General features: G+C 40.5%; 1 non-coding gene across 1 annotated transcript; it reads left to right on the forward strand.

The window, feature by feature from the left end:
- Positions 1-49: 49 nt before the first annotated feature.
- On the forward strand, positions 50-120 carry Trnag-gcc. The gene has a single exon. It is a non-coding gene; the product is annotated as a tRNA-Gly (tRNA).
- Positions 121-16416: the final 16296 nt, after the last annotated feature.

The following is a 16416-nucleotide window of genomic DNA, read 5'->3' on the forward strand; positions in this document are numbered from 1 at the left end:
ATATTAAAATCTTGTTTATAATGCTTATTGTAAGCCATTGACCTTGTGAGCATCGGTGGTTCAGTGGTAGAATGCTCGCCTGCCACGCGGGCGGCCCGGGTTCGATTCCCGGCCGATGCACAGATTTCTTTTTTTATTTTTAAATTTTCTTATGCAATTTGGTTAAATTTTTACGTGTGCAACTCAGAACTACTTTCAGTGACAAAAAATCAATTTCTAGTAATGATTTATCAATCAAGTGGTCGATTTCAGTTGCTTTTAAGCATTCTTCACCAATGGGAGTTGATCAATAAATTAGCAATCGGCCTATTGATTTTATCTATACCATAAAATGTAATAACATGGTATTTGTAGGAAAAGAGGTGGATAGTGCTAAATCAAGTCAGTCTTTGCTTTCCTTAACAGATAACTCCTGTAACTCTTACCTATTAGAGTGATTGCAATTTGATTCAAATGTTGAAGCAAAGTATCAGATAGCTTATCAGCTAAGTACAGTGCAGGTTATACATCTCTGCAGTGTGAGAAAAATTAATTGTAAAGTTGTGTTTCATATAAAGCCAACAATAAGGAAATTGATTTTTAAAAAGTTGTGAAATTAAAAGAAAAATTGAATGGTATAATTGTAGCTCCACCTATTCTCCTCCCTCTCCATAATCACCACAATATGCTTGACAGTTGATCAAATGTAATATCTCACCTTCTTAATTTCAGAACACTTGGGATCCATCACAAGTCACTCTAGTCTCAATAATGGTCTGAGCATTTATTACTATCTTTTATTTGTTTTAGTCATTGGACTGCAGCTATGATGGGGTACCATCTTGAAGGGTTTAGTTGAACAAATTGGCCCCAGTACTTACTTTTTAAAATCTGGTACCTATATTTTGCTACCTAAGTCTATCAGTCTCTTTTGCCAAACTGCTAGATTACCAAATATCCTGTAATCTAGCAGTGTTTCTGGACTAACATAAAGACTCACACACATTGTCTAACCCATGCCAGCACGGAAAATGGACTTCAAATGGTGGTGGTGGTGGTATATGATGGGCTTCCATACAACTTCTGTCTACCAAATTTACTCATATATCATTGGTCAGCCTGGAGTTATAGTGAAAGACACTTGCCCAAGGTGCAGCACAGTTGGACTGAATTTGAAACCATGTGATTGCAAAGTAAATTTCTTAACCACATAGCCATGCCAGAAACATTTTCAACATGACTTTTTAAAGGAGAAAATAAGTTACACGTATAGAATATCACAAGTGCTCATAGAAACCAGATACCTAATTTTGATTCTTGTAGCAATAAGTAGATAAGAAGCTAAATCTCATATTTGGTGAAAAACTAGTCTAATGCAGATAATTTTACTGGTAAAGGTCTGTGTTCAGTGCCTCTATTTAGATAAAATGCAAAGTATAGAATTTAAGTGTCCTGCCCAGATGTGAACGCAATTTATAAGTGGGTAACCCATTATATCAATTACTGAATCATTTTATCACTTCTTTCATTGACTGTAGTACATATTGAAGAAAGGAACAGGATCTTTTTTTATGTTTAACCTCAGTTAGCTCTGCTTAGACTTATGGCCAGTCGAATATCTTGTTATGGCTTATCATCAAAAGGATTAATTGGATCATTATGTCTGGAGAGGAGTTTATAAGCTGGACACTAGAGTACAAGTGGTTCAAACATTTCCAAGACCACTGACAAAATGTCAATAGCGGCACATGTTCTGGGAAACCCACAACCAAAAGAACTGAGGAAAACACTGCAGATGTGCATGCAGCTATTTGGAAAGACCATCAAATCAGTGTGTAGGTGTTGTAGGAGGATGTGGTCATTAGTTACAGCTCAGTTTGGTCCAATCTCGCTGAAAATTTGGGTGTGAGATATGTTTGATGGAACTGTGTCCCATTCGGTTGAACTTGCTGCAAAAATCTGTCATACCAAACATTCAAGGACTTTGAACATGTGGAGTTTTATTTCTAGCAAGATGGGGCAACTCCCATACTACCATAGTAATGTAAGGGCCTACCTTGATAAGATTTTGCCAAACAAGTGAACTGGATGAAGAGGATCAGTAGATTACTTTTCACATTCACTTGATTTCAAACCACTAGACACTTTTATGGAGATACTTAAGTTTATAGTACAAAACCACCAACTGTCAACAAACTGAGGGAAGCCATAGAATGAGAATGCATGCAAATACCAAACAAACATTTTTTGATGTTTGTGAGTCCATTGCTCTGCATTATCAGTAGTGCCTGGACCAAAACAGTCATCAGTTTGAAAGTAGGAGGTTAGTTTGGGTTAGTCCACATTACTCCATAAGGAGCACAGGGCCAGTTTCCTCATTTCATCATCATCATCATCATCGTTTAACGTCTGCTTTCCATGCTAGCATAGGTTGGACGATTTTGACTGAGGGCTGGAGAACCAGACGGCTGCACCAGGCTCCAATCTTGATTTGGCAGAGTTTCTACAGCTGGATGCCCTTCCTAACACCAACCACTCTGAGAGTGTAATGGGTGCTTTTTATGTGCCACCAGCACGGGGCCAGTCAGGCGGTACTGGCATTGACCTCGCTCAAATCTTTTTACACATGCCACCAGCACAGGTGCCAGTAAGGCAACGTTGGTAACAATCACGCTCGAATGGTGCCCTTTTTACGTGCCAGTTGGCTGTTCTGGCAACGATCACGCTCGGATGGTGCTCTTGGCACCCTACTAGCACAGACACAAGTGCCAGTAAGGTGACGCTGGTAACAATCACACTTGAATGGTGCCCTTTTTATGTGCCACTGGCACGGAAGCCGGTAATCGCTCTGTCAACACTCACCCTCGTATGGTGCTCTTTGCACCCCGCTAGCATGGATGCCAGTTGTCGAATTTGATTTTGGTTTTGATTTCACTTGCCTCAACAGGTCTTCGCAAGCAAAGTTTAGTGACCAGAGAAGGAAAAGGTACGTATAAGCAGGCTGGTTACGCTCCTGGCATAGGCCACAGGTTATGGTCTCATTTGGCTTGCCGGGTCTTCTCAGGCATATATATTCCACCCTGGATGGGATGCTTGTCCATCACAAGATTACTCACTTTTACCAGCGGAGTGGAATGGAGCAATATGAAATTAAGCATTTTGCTCAAGAACACAATACATTGTCCAGTCTAGGGATCAAAACCATTAACTTACAACCATGAGACTAACACCCTAAACACTAAGCCATGTGCCTCCACTTGAAAACAGGAGTTCTTTAAAAAACAGGAAATTCTGCCTGTATATTCTCTTAAATTTTGAAAATGAAATGTATCTATATAAACACTAACTTTATAATCGTTCAAAGTGTGCATACATTTTTGGCAGGGTCACCCTGTATATTACATATAGCAAAACAGTTACATCTATGTAAATTTCTCTCAGTATTCAGCTAACTAAACAACCTGCTAGTTTTCCTAAAAGGAAAATAGACATAGACAAAGTATCACAGCTCAGTTAACTAAACATGTCAGTATTTTCATGAAATCACCATGGCAGTTAATTGCTTTCAATGTAAATGTCAAGGAGACAGAAGGCAGTTGGAGAGACATTGTTAATTTTATTAGTAAACAATATTAAGATTAATTCCCAGGATTTGATAAAAGTAATCTTAGTGTTCCATATAAATTTATTAGATAAATATTTTGTTGTTGATAAAACTTGAACTTTCAATCATTTTTTTTTTTTTCGTATTTCTAATCAACAGATTTATATCCAGAAGCTAAAGAAAAGAGAGAAAAAACAAACACATAGCAGATTTATAAAGAGTGTGGTAGTTTGTCACCCTTAATATTTTCTTTGAGTTATATGTATTAGAGAAGAAAGTATTTCAAAAGAAGTAAGCAGAAACGATGAGAAAGCAATACAGCTACCTCTGTAGGGAAATATATCGTTTTATAATTATTTGAAAATTGCTATCCGACTTATCTGTGTAAAACTGTGGCAAGTAATTAACCTTTATTAGACAAATGAATAAAAAAAATTTCTGAAAACACATTTTGTCTGAAAGCAATAGAATACAGGTAAAACATATCAAAATGAAGTCTTTTTATTCTGAAGGAATTTTTATAAGGAAAAGAAACGTTATTGAAAAAAATTAATCTTTATTTCTATTATGATGCAAATCTATTCAATTTCTTCTTTCAACAATCCCTTATATTTTCCCTCATTTATATACATTCTTTTATCCTTTTACTTGTTTCAGTCATGTGACTACAGTTAAGCTGGAGCACTGCCTTGAAGGGGTCTAGTCAAACAAATCAACACTAGGGCTTTTCTTTTTTTAAGCCTGGTTCTTATTTTATCAGTAACTTTTGCCAAACCGCTAAGTTACAGGAGTGCAAATACATCAACACCATTTGTCAAGCAGTAGAAGTGAGGACAAACAGGCAGCAAACTGGCAGAAACATTAGCATGCCAGGCAAAATGCTTAGCAGTATTTTGTCTGCTGCTACATTCATCATCATCATCATCGTTTAATGTCCGTTTTCTGTGCTAGCACAGGTTGGACGGTTCGACCCGGGGTCTGGGAAGCCAAGAGGCTGTACCAGGCTCCAGTCTGATCTAGCAGTGTTTCTACAGCTGGATACCCTTCCTAACGCCAACCACTCCATGAGTGTAGTGGGCGCTTTTTACGTGCCACCAGCACAGGTGCCAGGGGAGGCTGGCAGCGGCCAGATTCTGAGTTCAAACTTTCTGAGGTCAACTTTACCTTTTATCCTTTCGAAGTTGATTAAATAAGTACCAGTTACGCACTGGGGTCGATATAATCGACTTAATCCATTTGTCTGTCCTTGTTTGTCCCCTCTGCATATAGCCTCTTGTGGGCAGTAAAGAAATAAGAAGTGAGGACAAACACAGACACAAAAACACACATAGATACATACACATATATAAACACTTTGATCAGATCTGCTTTCAGTTTCCATCTACCAAATTCACTCACAAGGCTTTGGTCAGCTCAAGGCTATAGTAGAAGACACTTGCCCAAGTTGCCATGCACTGGGATTGAACCCAGAACCATGTGGTTGGGAAGCAAGCTTCTTACTACACAACCACACCTGCACCTATGATATATATATTTCTTTACTACCCACGAGGGGCTAAATACAGAGGGGACAAACAAGGATAGACAGAGGAATTAAGTCGATTACATCGACTCCAGTGCGAAACTGGTACTTTATTTATCGACCCTGAAAGGATGAAAGGCAAAGTCAACCTCGGCGGAATTTGAACTCAAAACGTAACAACAGACGAAATACCGCTAAACATTTTGCCCGGCGTGTTAACGTTTCTGCCAGCTCGCCGCCTTCCTATGATATATATATGTATATGTGTTCATACAGATATTTTTATTTACACCTATAAATATTTATTGCAATACTAATCCATTGTATCAAACCAGCTTTCATTCATATTATGTGTGGAGTTCACAGTGTCAAATTATCCTCTACATTGACTATATAACATATGTATGATGCATGTGTGTGTGTGTGTGTGTGTGTGTGTTGTGTGTGTGTGTGTGTGTGTGTGTGTGTGTGTGTGTGTGTGTGTGTGTGTGTGTGTGTGTGTTTGTGTGTGTGTGTGTGTGTGTTTGTGTGTGTGTATGTGTGTGTTGTTTGTATGGGTACAAATATAATATATATATATATCACTACCGGAACTAGAAAAGAAATTTTAGGTGTGGGAGCTAGGCTTAGAATCAAAAGGCCTTAGAGTCAATGTAGCAAAGACCAAAGTCTTAGTAAGTAGGAAGGCAAACACACCACACACCCCTTCAGGTAGGTGGCCCTGCTCGATCTGTAGAAAAGGTGTAGGTAGAAACTCCATAAGATGTACCCAGTGTAAGCTATGGACACATTAGAGGTGCAGCACCATCAAAGGAAAATTAACCAAGAATATAGCTTTTGTGTGTGGCAGATGCACAGTGGCAGTAGACACCATTGATACTCAGAAAACAGATTTCATTACACTCCTGGGGGAGAAACTAGAAGTAGTTGATAGTTTCCACTACCTAGGTGACCAAGTTAGTAGTGGGGGTGGATGCTCAGAGAGTGTTACCACTAGAATAAGAATAGCCTGGGCAAAGTTCAGAAAGCTCCTACCCGTACTGGTGACAAAGGGTCTCTCACTCAGAGTGAAAGGTAGATTGTACGACGCATGTGTGCGAACTGCAATGTTTCACAGTAGTGAAACATGGGCAGTGACTGCAGAGCACATGCATAGGCTTGAAAGAAATGAAGCTAGCATGATCTGCTGGATGTGTAATGTCAGTGTGCATACACAACAGAGTGTAAGTGCCCTGAGAGAAATGCTGGACAAAAGAAGCATTGGATGTGGCGTGCAAGAGAGACGTCTGCGCTGGTATGGTCATGTACTATGGATGGATGAGGATAGATGTGTGAAGAAGTGCCACTCCCTAACAGTTGAAGGAATCCAGGGTAGAGGTAGACCCAGGAAGAAATGGCATGAGGTGGTCAAGCATGACCATCAAACGTTGGGTCTCACAGAAGCAATGACGGATGACCAAGACCTCTGGAGATATGCTGTGACTGCGAAGACCTGACAAATAATGTGAGTTCATGGCTGTTTCCTGCACCAGCTTCACATAGAAGACCCAGCCCTTCCAAAGTGCCTTGGATTGCTGTACTTACCTTGGATCGTAGGGCAACCTGCTGTGCTTAAGGAGACCTATTGAGTCAAGTATATCAACATCAAAAAATCAAATGGAAATTGTAGTTGCGATACCTGTGCCGGTGGCATGTAAAATGCACCATCCATATGTGACCGATACCAGCACCGCCTTGACTGACTTCCATGCTTGTGGCACATAAAAAGCACCAACTGATTGTGGCTGTTGCCAGCATCCCCTAGCACCTGTGCCAGTGGCACATAAAAAACACCACCCATACGTGGTCGATGCCACCACCACCTTGACTGGCTTCCATGCTGGTGGCACATAAAAAGCACCCACTACACTCATGGAGTGATTGGCGTTAGGAAGGGTATCCAGCTGTAGAACCGTCCAACCCATGCTAGCATGGAAAACGGACGTTAAACGATGATGATGATGATGATGATGATACATATATATATATATATATATATATATATATATATATATATATATATATATATATATATATATATATATATATATACACAGTATGTATAGTATTAAACATCCATCACAGCTGGTCTTACGAATTGGTTTCATGTAAAGAATACAATGGAGTGTTAGGTAACAAACTAATTATATAACTTTACACTCGTCAAAGTTAGCCGATATGGAAAAGAATATGGTGACTGCTCTCTATTGTCAGAGGTGGATAGGGCAATCTGCTCTCTATTGTCAGAGGTGGATAGGGCAATCAATCAGCAGTTGCTGTGAAATAAAAAAGGGACCAGGGATTAGTTTAGGAATTATGTCTCTTGATTGGGTATGCTGTGAAGCCGGCAAGAGTTATCTTGAAGTGGGGAAAGTGTGTATTAGTAATGTGGTGCTCCTGTGGGAATGGGGTATGTGTCAGTGTCATATGTATAATTTGTATATGTTTATGTATATATTTAAAATATGTTTATGTACACACACACCACACACACACACACACACACACACACATACAAGATCTGATCAAAGAGTATTGGGACTATTGCTATAAAAAAAACTACAACAATTCGGCATTTAATCTCCTTCAAAGAAGTCCCCTTCTGAAGCTGCATATTTTATTCCGTGTTATTTCCATTGCTGGAAGCATTCCTGGAATTCCTTTTTTGAGGATAGTGAGCAGCAGCTGCCTGGTCACATTCTTTTGAATTTCCTTGGCACCTTGAAATCTTGTTTCCTTTCAAGTGGGACTTGAGTTTTCAAATGAGTGGAAAGTTACAAGTAGCAAGATCTGGGGAATATAGTGGTTGTCGGACCTATGGAATGTTATGCTGGGCCAAAAGCTGCTGCAACTGAAAGCAATTTTGGCACAAACTTGACAGACACATATCTCATAACCAAATTTTCAGTGAGATTAGACCAAACTGAACTGTAACTAATGACCACATCCTCCTACAACACCTACACACTGATTTGATGAGACCTCATATATATATGAATGTATATGCATATAAAATCAAAATCAAATTCGATGACTGGCATCCGTGCTAGTGGGGTGCAAAGAGCACCATACGAGTGTGATCGTTGACAGAGTGGATAACCGGCTTCCGTGCCAGTGGCGCATAAAAGGCACCATTCGAGTGTGATCGTTACCAGCGTCGCCTTACTGATTCTTGTGCCCGTGCTAGTAGGGTGCCAAGAGCACCATCCGAGCGTGATCGCTGCCAAAGTGGCTAACTGGCTTCTGTGCCAGTGGCACATAAAAGGGAACCATTCGAGCGTGACCGTTACCAACATCGCCTTATTGGCACCTGTGTCAGTGGCATGAGTAAAAAGATTTGTGCGAGGTCATTACCAGTATCGTCTGACCGGCCCCCGTGCCGGTGGCACATAAAAAGCACCCACTACACTCTCGGAGTGGTTGGTGTTAGGAAGGACATCCAGCTGTAGAAACTCTACCAGATCAAGATTGGAGACTGGTGCAACCATCTGGTTCACCAGCCCTCAGTCAAAATCGTCCGACCCATGCTAGCATGGAAAGCGGACGTTAAACGATGATGATGATATATATATATAATTGTGTGTGTGTACACACACATGCGCACACACACATGTATGCATGCACACACACATGCACACACACACACATGCACACACACACATGTCTGACATTACAGATGCTTTGCATTCCTGAAAATTTTGCTGTAACAAGAAGCTGTGTAACATGAAACCTATTTTCCCATTGACTTTGATGTTACAAAATGAAATGCATTCCAACGAAATATTTTCAGTGAAATAACTAAAAAAAAAGATACATGGCTGTGTAGTTAAGAAGCTTACTTTCCAGCCATGTGGCTTTCGGTTCAGTTCCATAACACAGAACCTTAGTCAAGTGCCTTCTACTATGGCTTCAAGCCAACCACACCACTGTGAGTGGATGTGATAATGGAAACTGAAAGAAGGCAGTTTTACCTTCGAAACACGCATTGAGTCGAAACAGGGGCAGCTGATGAAGGGGAATATTCCTTGTATTGTTTGTCTTGTACTCTGTTTTTTCGTTGTTAAAAAAAGTCCGTTTCCTTGTTTGATTTTATGTTTTCGTTTCTCGTTGTGTTCTACGTTTATTTGTGGTGTCCTGTACTCATATATATATATATATATATATATGCATGTATATATATATATATATATATATATATATATATATATATATATATCATCATCATCATCATCATCATTTAGCGTCCGTTTTCCATGCTAGCATGGGTTGGACGGTTCAACTGGGGTCTGGGGAGCCCGAAGGCTGCACCAGGCCAGTCAGATCTGGCAGTGTTTCTACAGCTGGATGCCCTTCCTAACGCCAACCACTCCGAGAGTGTAGTGGGTGATTTTATGTGCCACCGACACAGGTGCCAGACGAGGCTGGCGAACGGCCACGCTCGGATGGTGTTTTTATGTGCCACCGACACAGGTGCCAGACGAGGCTGGCAAACGGCCACGCTCGGATGGTGTTTTTATGTGCCACCGACACAGGTGCCAGACGAGGCTGGCAGACGGCCACGCTCGGATGGTGTTTTTATGTGCCACCGACACAGGTGCCAGATGAGGCTGGCGGACGGCCACGATCGGATGGTGTTTGTTACGTCCCCAAAGCACGGAGGCCAGTCTATGCGGTACTGGCTACGGCCACGTTCGGATGATTTTCTTGTGTGCCACCGGCACTGGTACCACAAAGATACAAATTCCATTTATGTTCATCTATTTTGATTTGTTTTGATTTGATTTGATTTTCACTTGCCTCAACAGGTCTTCACAAGTGTCACTTGCCTCAACAGGTCTTCACAAGTGTCACAAGAAGGAAGGTATGCACAGGTGGACTGTCTACGTCGCCGGGTCTTCGGATGGTGTCTTTATGTGCCACCGACACAGGTGCCAGATGTGGCTGGCGAACGGCCACGATCGGATGGTTTTCTTGTGTGCCACCGGTACTGGAACCACAAAGATACAAATTCCATTGATGTTCATCTATTTTGATTTGGTTTGATTTTCACTTGCCTCAACAGGTCTTCACAAGTGTCACGCGTGTCACACACTTGCCTCAACAGGTCTCCACAAGTGTCACACACTTGCCTCTGCCTCAACAGGTCTTCACAAGTGTCACACACTTGCCTCTGCCTCAACAGGTCTTCACAAGTGTCATAAGAGGGAAGGTATGCACAGGTGGACTGACTACGTCGCCGGGTCTTTGGATGGTGTTTTTATGTGCCACCGACACAGGTGCCAGGTGAGGCTGGCGAACGGCCACGATCAGATGGTGTTTGTTGTGCCCACAGCACGGAGGCCAGTCGATGCGGTACCAGCTACGGCCACTTCGGATGGTTTTCTTGTGTGCCACCGGTACTGGAACCACAAAGATACAAATTCCATTGATATTCATCTATTTTGATTTGGTTTGATTTTCACTTGCCTCAACAGGTCTTCACAAGTGTCACACACTTGCCTCAACAGGTCTTCACAAGTGTCATAAGAGGGAAGGTATGCACAGGTGGACTGACTACGTCGCCGGGTCTTCGGATGGTGTCTTATGTGCCACCGGCACAGGTGCCAGATGAGGCTGGCGAACGGCCACGATCGGATGGTGTTTGTTGTGCCCACAGCACGGAGGCCAGTCGATGCGGTACTGGTTACGGCCACGTTTGGGTGGTTTTCTTGTGTGCCACCGGCACTGGTACCACAAAGAATACAATTCCACTGATGTTCATCTATTTTGATTTGTTTTGATTTGATTTGATTTTCACTTGCCTCAACAGGTCTTCATAAGTGTCACAAGAAGGAAGGTATGCACAGGACTGACTACGTCCCAGGTCGGGGCCACGGGTTATGGCCTGACTAGTCTTGCCGGGTCTTCTCATGCACAGCATACTTCCATAGGTCTCGGTCTCTAGACATTTCCTTAGTGAGACCTAAAGTTCGAAGGTCGTGCTTCACCACCTCGTCCCAGGTTTTCCTGGGTCTACCTCTTCCACAGGTTCCCTCCACTGCTAGGGTGTAGCACTTTTGCACACAACTATCTTCAGCCTTTCTTGTCACATGACCATACCAGCGCAGCCGTCTCTCTTGCACGCCACAACTGACGCTTCTTAGGTTCAGCTTTTCTCTCAAGGAACTTACACTCTGACGATTATGAACACTGACATTACACATCCATCGGAGCATACTGGCTTCATTTCTTGCGAGCTTACGCATATCCTCAGCAGTCACGGCCCATGTTTCACTACCATGTAGCATGGCTGTACGTACACATGCATCATACAGTCTGCCTTTTACTCTGAGCGAGAGGCCTTTTGTCACCAGCAGGGGTAAGAGCTCTCTAAACTTTGCCCAGGCTATTCTTACTCTATATATATATATATATATATATATATATATAGATGTAGGTGTGTACATATATGTATGTATGTATGCATGTTTTATTTATAAAATTGTTATTATATGATTGAACGCCTCGCGTCGATTTCTTTTTTCTTATTCTCCAAGTAAGTTTTTATATATATAAATATATATATATATATATATATATATATATATTATATATATATATATATATATATATATATATATAATATATATATATATAAATATATATATAAATACATACAATCACACAAACACACACACATATATATACATAATATACATATATTTATACACATATACACATATACATACATATATTTATATATACATATGTAGTGAAGTGTGATCTTCAAACTTTGGGTCTCACAGAGACAATGACTAGTGACTGATACCTTTGACAATATACTGTGCTTGAGAAGACCTGTCAAGCCAAGTGAAATCGTAGTTGTAGCTGATGCTAGTGTCACGTAACTGGTACCCATGCCAGTGGCACATAAAAAGCACTGTTCAAGCATTGGGACTCACAGAAGCAAAGTGGCTGATCCCGGCAGCATGAGAAAAGCTCCATTTGAGTGTTGGGCCTCACAGAGGCAATGACTGAGACTTTTGGCATTATGTCGTACTTAAGAAGAAGACCCATGAAGCCAAATAAAATCGCAGTTGTGACAGATACCAGTGTCACTCAAATGGCACCCATGCCAGTGACACAAGAAAGCACCCATTACTCTCTTGAAAGTAACGTTAGGAAGGGCATTCAGTCGTAGAAACCATGCCAAATCAGACGGGAGTCTAGTGCAGCATTCCAGCTTACCAGCCCTGGTCAAACCATCCAACCCATACCAGCATGGACAATGATACTAAATAATGATGATGATGATACATGCATACATATACATATAGATACATATGTATGTATGTATGTATGTATGTATGTATGTATGTATGTATGTATGTATGTATGTATGTATGTATGCATGTATGTATGTGTATATATATATATATATATATATATATACACATATATATATATATGTATGTGTATATATATATATATATATATATATATACACATATATATATATATGTATGTATGTATGTATGTATGTATGTATACATGCATATGTATATTATTACAAATTTGGGATATTTACCAATAGATAAGCAACTATTTCAGGATAACCTCATGGTATGGACGATACACATACACACACACATACACACACACATACACACACAGATATATACATATATATAAGTGACAGGCTTCTTTCAGTTTCTGTCTATCAAATCAACTCACAAGGCTTTTGTCAGCCAGAGGTTATGGTAGAGGACATTTGCCCAAGGTGTCACACAGTGAGTCTGAACCTGGAACCTTGTGGTCAGGAAGCAAACTTCTTCGCACACAAACTTCTTTTTTCTGTGTGGCATCAACTCTGGTGAAGTCTCTACGCAGCTCCTCCAAAAAAGATCTCTTTCAAATGAGTGTGGTTACAATAAAGAGAATGGTGGTTTTATGCTAGGAAATGAAAGGTTATATATTGAAAGAATGGGCCAGATCAATATAAGTTTTTTGTTGTAGAGGAGTTTACCTGACTATTCACATTATATTGGGTTGTCCGGAAAGTTCATGCCGATTTTTGAAGGAAAGAAAAAGGTCAATAAATACTTGCCATTACATTTTTAATCAACCAAATATGAACCATTTTGTTGCACAATGTGTCTCCATCTTTCCTTTAACTTGATAATACCCTCTTCCCAGAATTGAGGTGGTTTCATGGCAAAGAATTCATCAAGGTATCTTTTTACGTCATCCAAGGAATTGAAATTTTTACCATTAAGACTATTCTGCAGAGACTTGAATAAGTGGAAATCCAAAGGAACAATATCTGGTGAATATGGAGGGTGGGGTAACACATCCCAGCTGAGCTGCAGCAATTTTTGTCTGGTTCCCAAAGCATCAAGTGCCGAAAATGAACTTTCTTATCTTCCATTTTAAAGGCTTACAGAATTAACACAGGTTATAGGAATATAAACCCTCTTCCATGAAAATATAGCTTAAACTGTACTCTAAATGGAGGTGTAGTCAAATCTTATTTTATGGACTCAACCATTTTCTAAAATAAGTCGAAAGGTAAGCTACAATAAATCAGCACAAACTTTCCAGACAACCAAATAGAAGTGGGTGGAAGTAACTGGAGTGGAGCTGGAAAAAGAGAGGAAATAGTGGTAATAAAGTGTCAAGGTGAACCCTTGAGATACAAGATGAACAGAGGTAAGTAGGGACAGAAGAACAGGGAGTGTAGATAGGTAGAGTTTGCAAGAGTGGGGGTGGAGGGGAATATGGGATGCTTAAAGATAGGAACTGGGCCAAGAAGCATCATGAAGGCAATGACAGGTGACTGAGACTGTTTGCGATTTGTTGTGCTTGGGAAGACACGTCAAGCTTAGTGAAATCATAGTCATAGTCAGTGCTGGTGACACACAAAAGGAACACATGCCAGTGACATGTTAAAGGCACTTGTGTCAGTGGCACATATTAGGCACCCTGTACACTCTGTGGAGTGGTTGGCATTAGGAAAGACATCCAGCTGTAGAAGCCAAGGCAAAACAGACTGGAGCCTGGTGCAGTTCTCTGAGCTAGTTCCAATCAAACCATCTAACCCATGCCAACATAGAAAATAAACATTAAATGATGATGATGATGACGATGACAACGATGGTGATGACAATGGTGATGACGATGACAATGATGACGACAACGGCGATGACAATGATGATGATGATGATTATGAAAAGCAAGGCTTGAGGAGTATCGATAATAAATATGCATTGGAAAGAAAGTTGAGAAGGTTGGGAAGGACAGGTGATGACTGTTGAGATTGAGTAAGGTTGAAGGGTGGATGCAGTGAATGGTAGATAGGTAGAAGGAGGGGTGGTTGATGGGACATGGGAGACGTGGGAAAGTGAGGGGAAAGTAGATGATGAAAAGCAAGGAATGGAAGAGGAGAAGGGTGAGGGTAAGTAACAGCAAGAAAGTTGAGAGTGATGAAATATTAAAATTTGAAGTAAAAATTGAACAAATTTAAAGACTTGGGAGACAAACACAAAGACACACATACACAAATGTACATGCACATACACACATGCACAAACACATACACACATATATATATATATACATGACAAGTGTCTACAGTGTTTGTGTCTACCAAATTCACTCATATGGTATTGATCAGCCTGGGGGCTATACTAAAAGTCACTTGCCCAAAGTACCACACAGTAGAACTGAACTGAAAACTATGTAACTGCAAAGCAAGCGTCTTAGTCACACAGATGTGCTTGCATCTGGAATATCCAGTTATCAATATAAACTTAACCTTTAGTGGCAGATTTAATCTATCACTCAGTTTAACACAACAATATGGCCCTTGATGCCTTTAGAAGACTCCATTCAGCTGCAGGCTTCAAAGTAGGTTTCTGGTTGAAAGATAACTTTATTTCTTCCTCTTAGCCTATTACACAGGCCCTAAAAGAAGTCAGTGTATATGCTGCCCTTCTTCTCCTGAATTAACCCTTTAGCATTCAGAAGTGTCTGTCAAATATAATGCATATTTATTCATCATCATCATTTAGCGTCCGCTTTCCATGCTAGCATGGGTTGGACGGTTCAACTGGGGTCTGGGAAGCCAGAAGGCTGCACCAGGTCCAGTCTGATCTGGCATTGTTTCTATGGCTGGATGCCCTTCCTAACGCCAACCACTCCGTGAGTGTAGTGGGTGCTTTTTATGTGCCACCCGCACAGGTGCCAGACAGGGCTGGCAAATGGCCACAGATGGAAGGTGCTTTTTACATGCCACTGGCACGGAGGCCAGTCAGGGCGGCGCTTGTTTGGAATTAATTATGTCTTATTTCATATTTATGAGATTTCAAAGATATAATTCATTATTTTTAGAATAACATTGTAGGTTGTTAGATATAAGAGGGCAGATCTGGCCAGTTTGAACATAAAATAGGTAGAATATTTGGGCCAGATATGGCCAGTTTAAATGCTAAAGGGTTAAAAAAAATTACCAATTACATGCCCTTCAAAAACACATCAAACAAGACTGAACTTAACATAAAATCCCGCAAGATGTTACTTCCTACCGTCGCCAAGAAAACTTATGTGATTTCAAAGTGAGCTTCTTAACTACACACCCATGCAACCATAATAGAGAATGACAGCAAAAACTTAGTAAAATCCAAGTAGCAGTTTATATAATATTTAATTAACAACTTAATCAATAAGCCCAGCTGTTACATGAGCTCAGAGTGGTTGTCAATACAGACAGATTAATTTTAGAATGCATCAATAATTGCACACGTACTAGTAGACATGAACATTATTACTCTTAATCTGGAAATAAAGATTCCTAGTTTAAATCTAGTCAGGGACTATGTACAATGCAATAACTATCATTTACAAATGAGCATGACCTAGTAGCATGTAAGCATGCTTTTGCAAATTGTTTAACGTGCATGTGCAGTCATAAGTAGATGCAAACACATTCTTGTCTTTCTTGTTGTTGACCTATAAAAACATTGAGAATGTAACAGCTTGTGAGAGAGAGCTTGCTGTACCAGCACAAGAGATAGTTTTCAGCTGAGTAGGCCGAGGCAATGAGAAATACCTTGTTCAATGACATAATAAGCAACCCTGTCCAAAAATTGAACTTATGACTTTATACTCATAAACCCAGCACCTTAACCACCATGCCATGTTCTTTACACTAAAGACTAAGTGTATATTCAGAAATGAGATAAGGAATTAAACCAGGACATTGGCTCTCTGGGGTCTGCATGGTCATAGCCCAATG

Source organism: Octopus sinensis, linkage group LG2 (assembly GCF_006345805.1).
Source record: "Octopus sinensis linkage group LG2, ASM634580v1, whole genome shotgun sequence".
In the NCBI taxonomy this organism is placed as follows: Eukaryota; Metazoa; Mollusca; class Cephalopoda; order Octopoda; family Octopodidae; genus Octopus; species Octopus sinensis.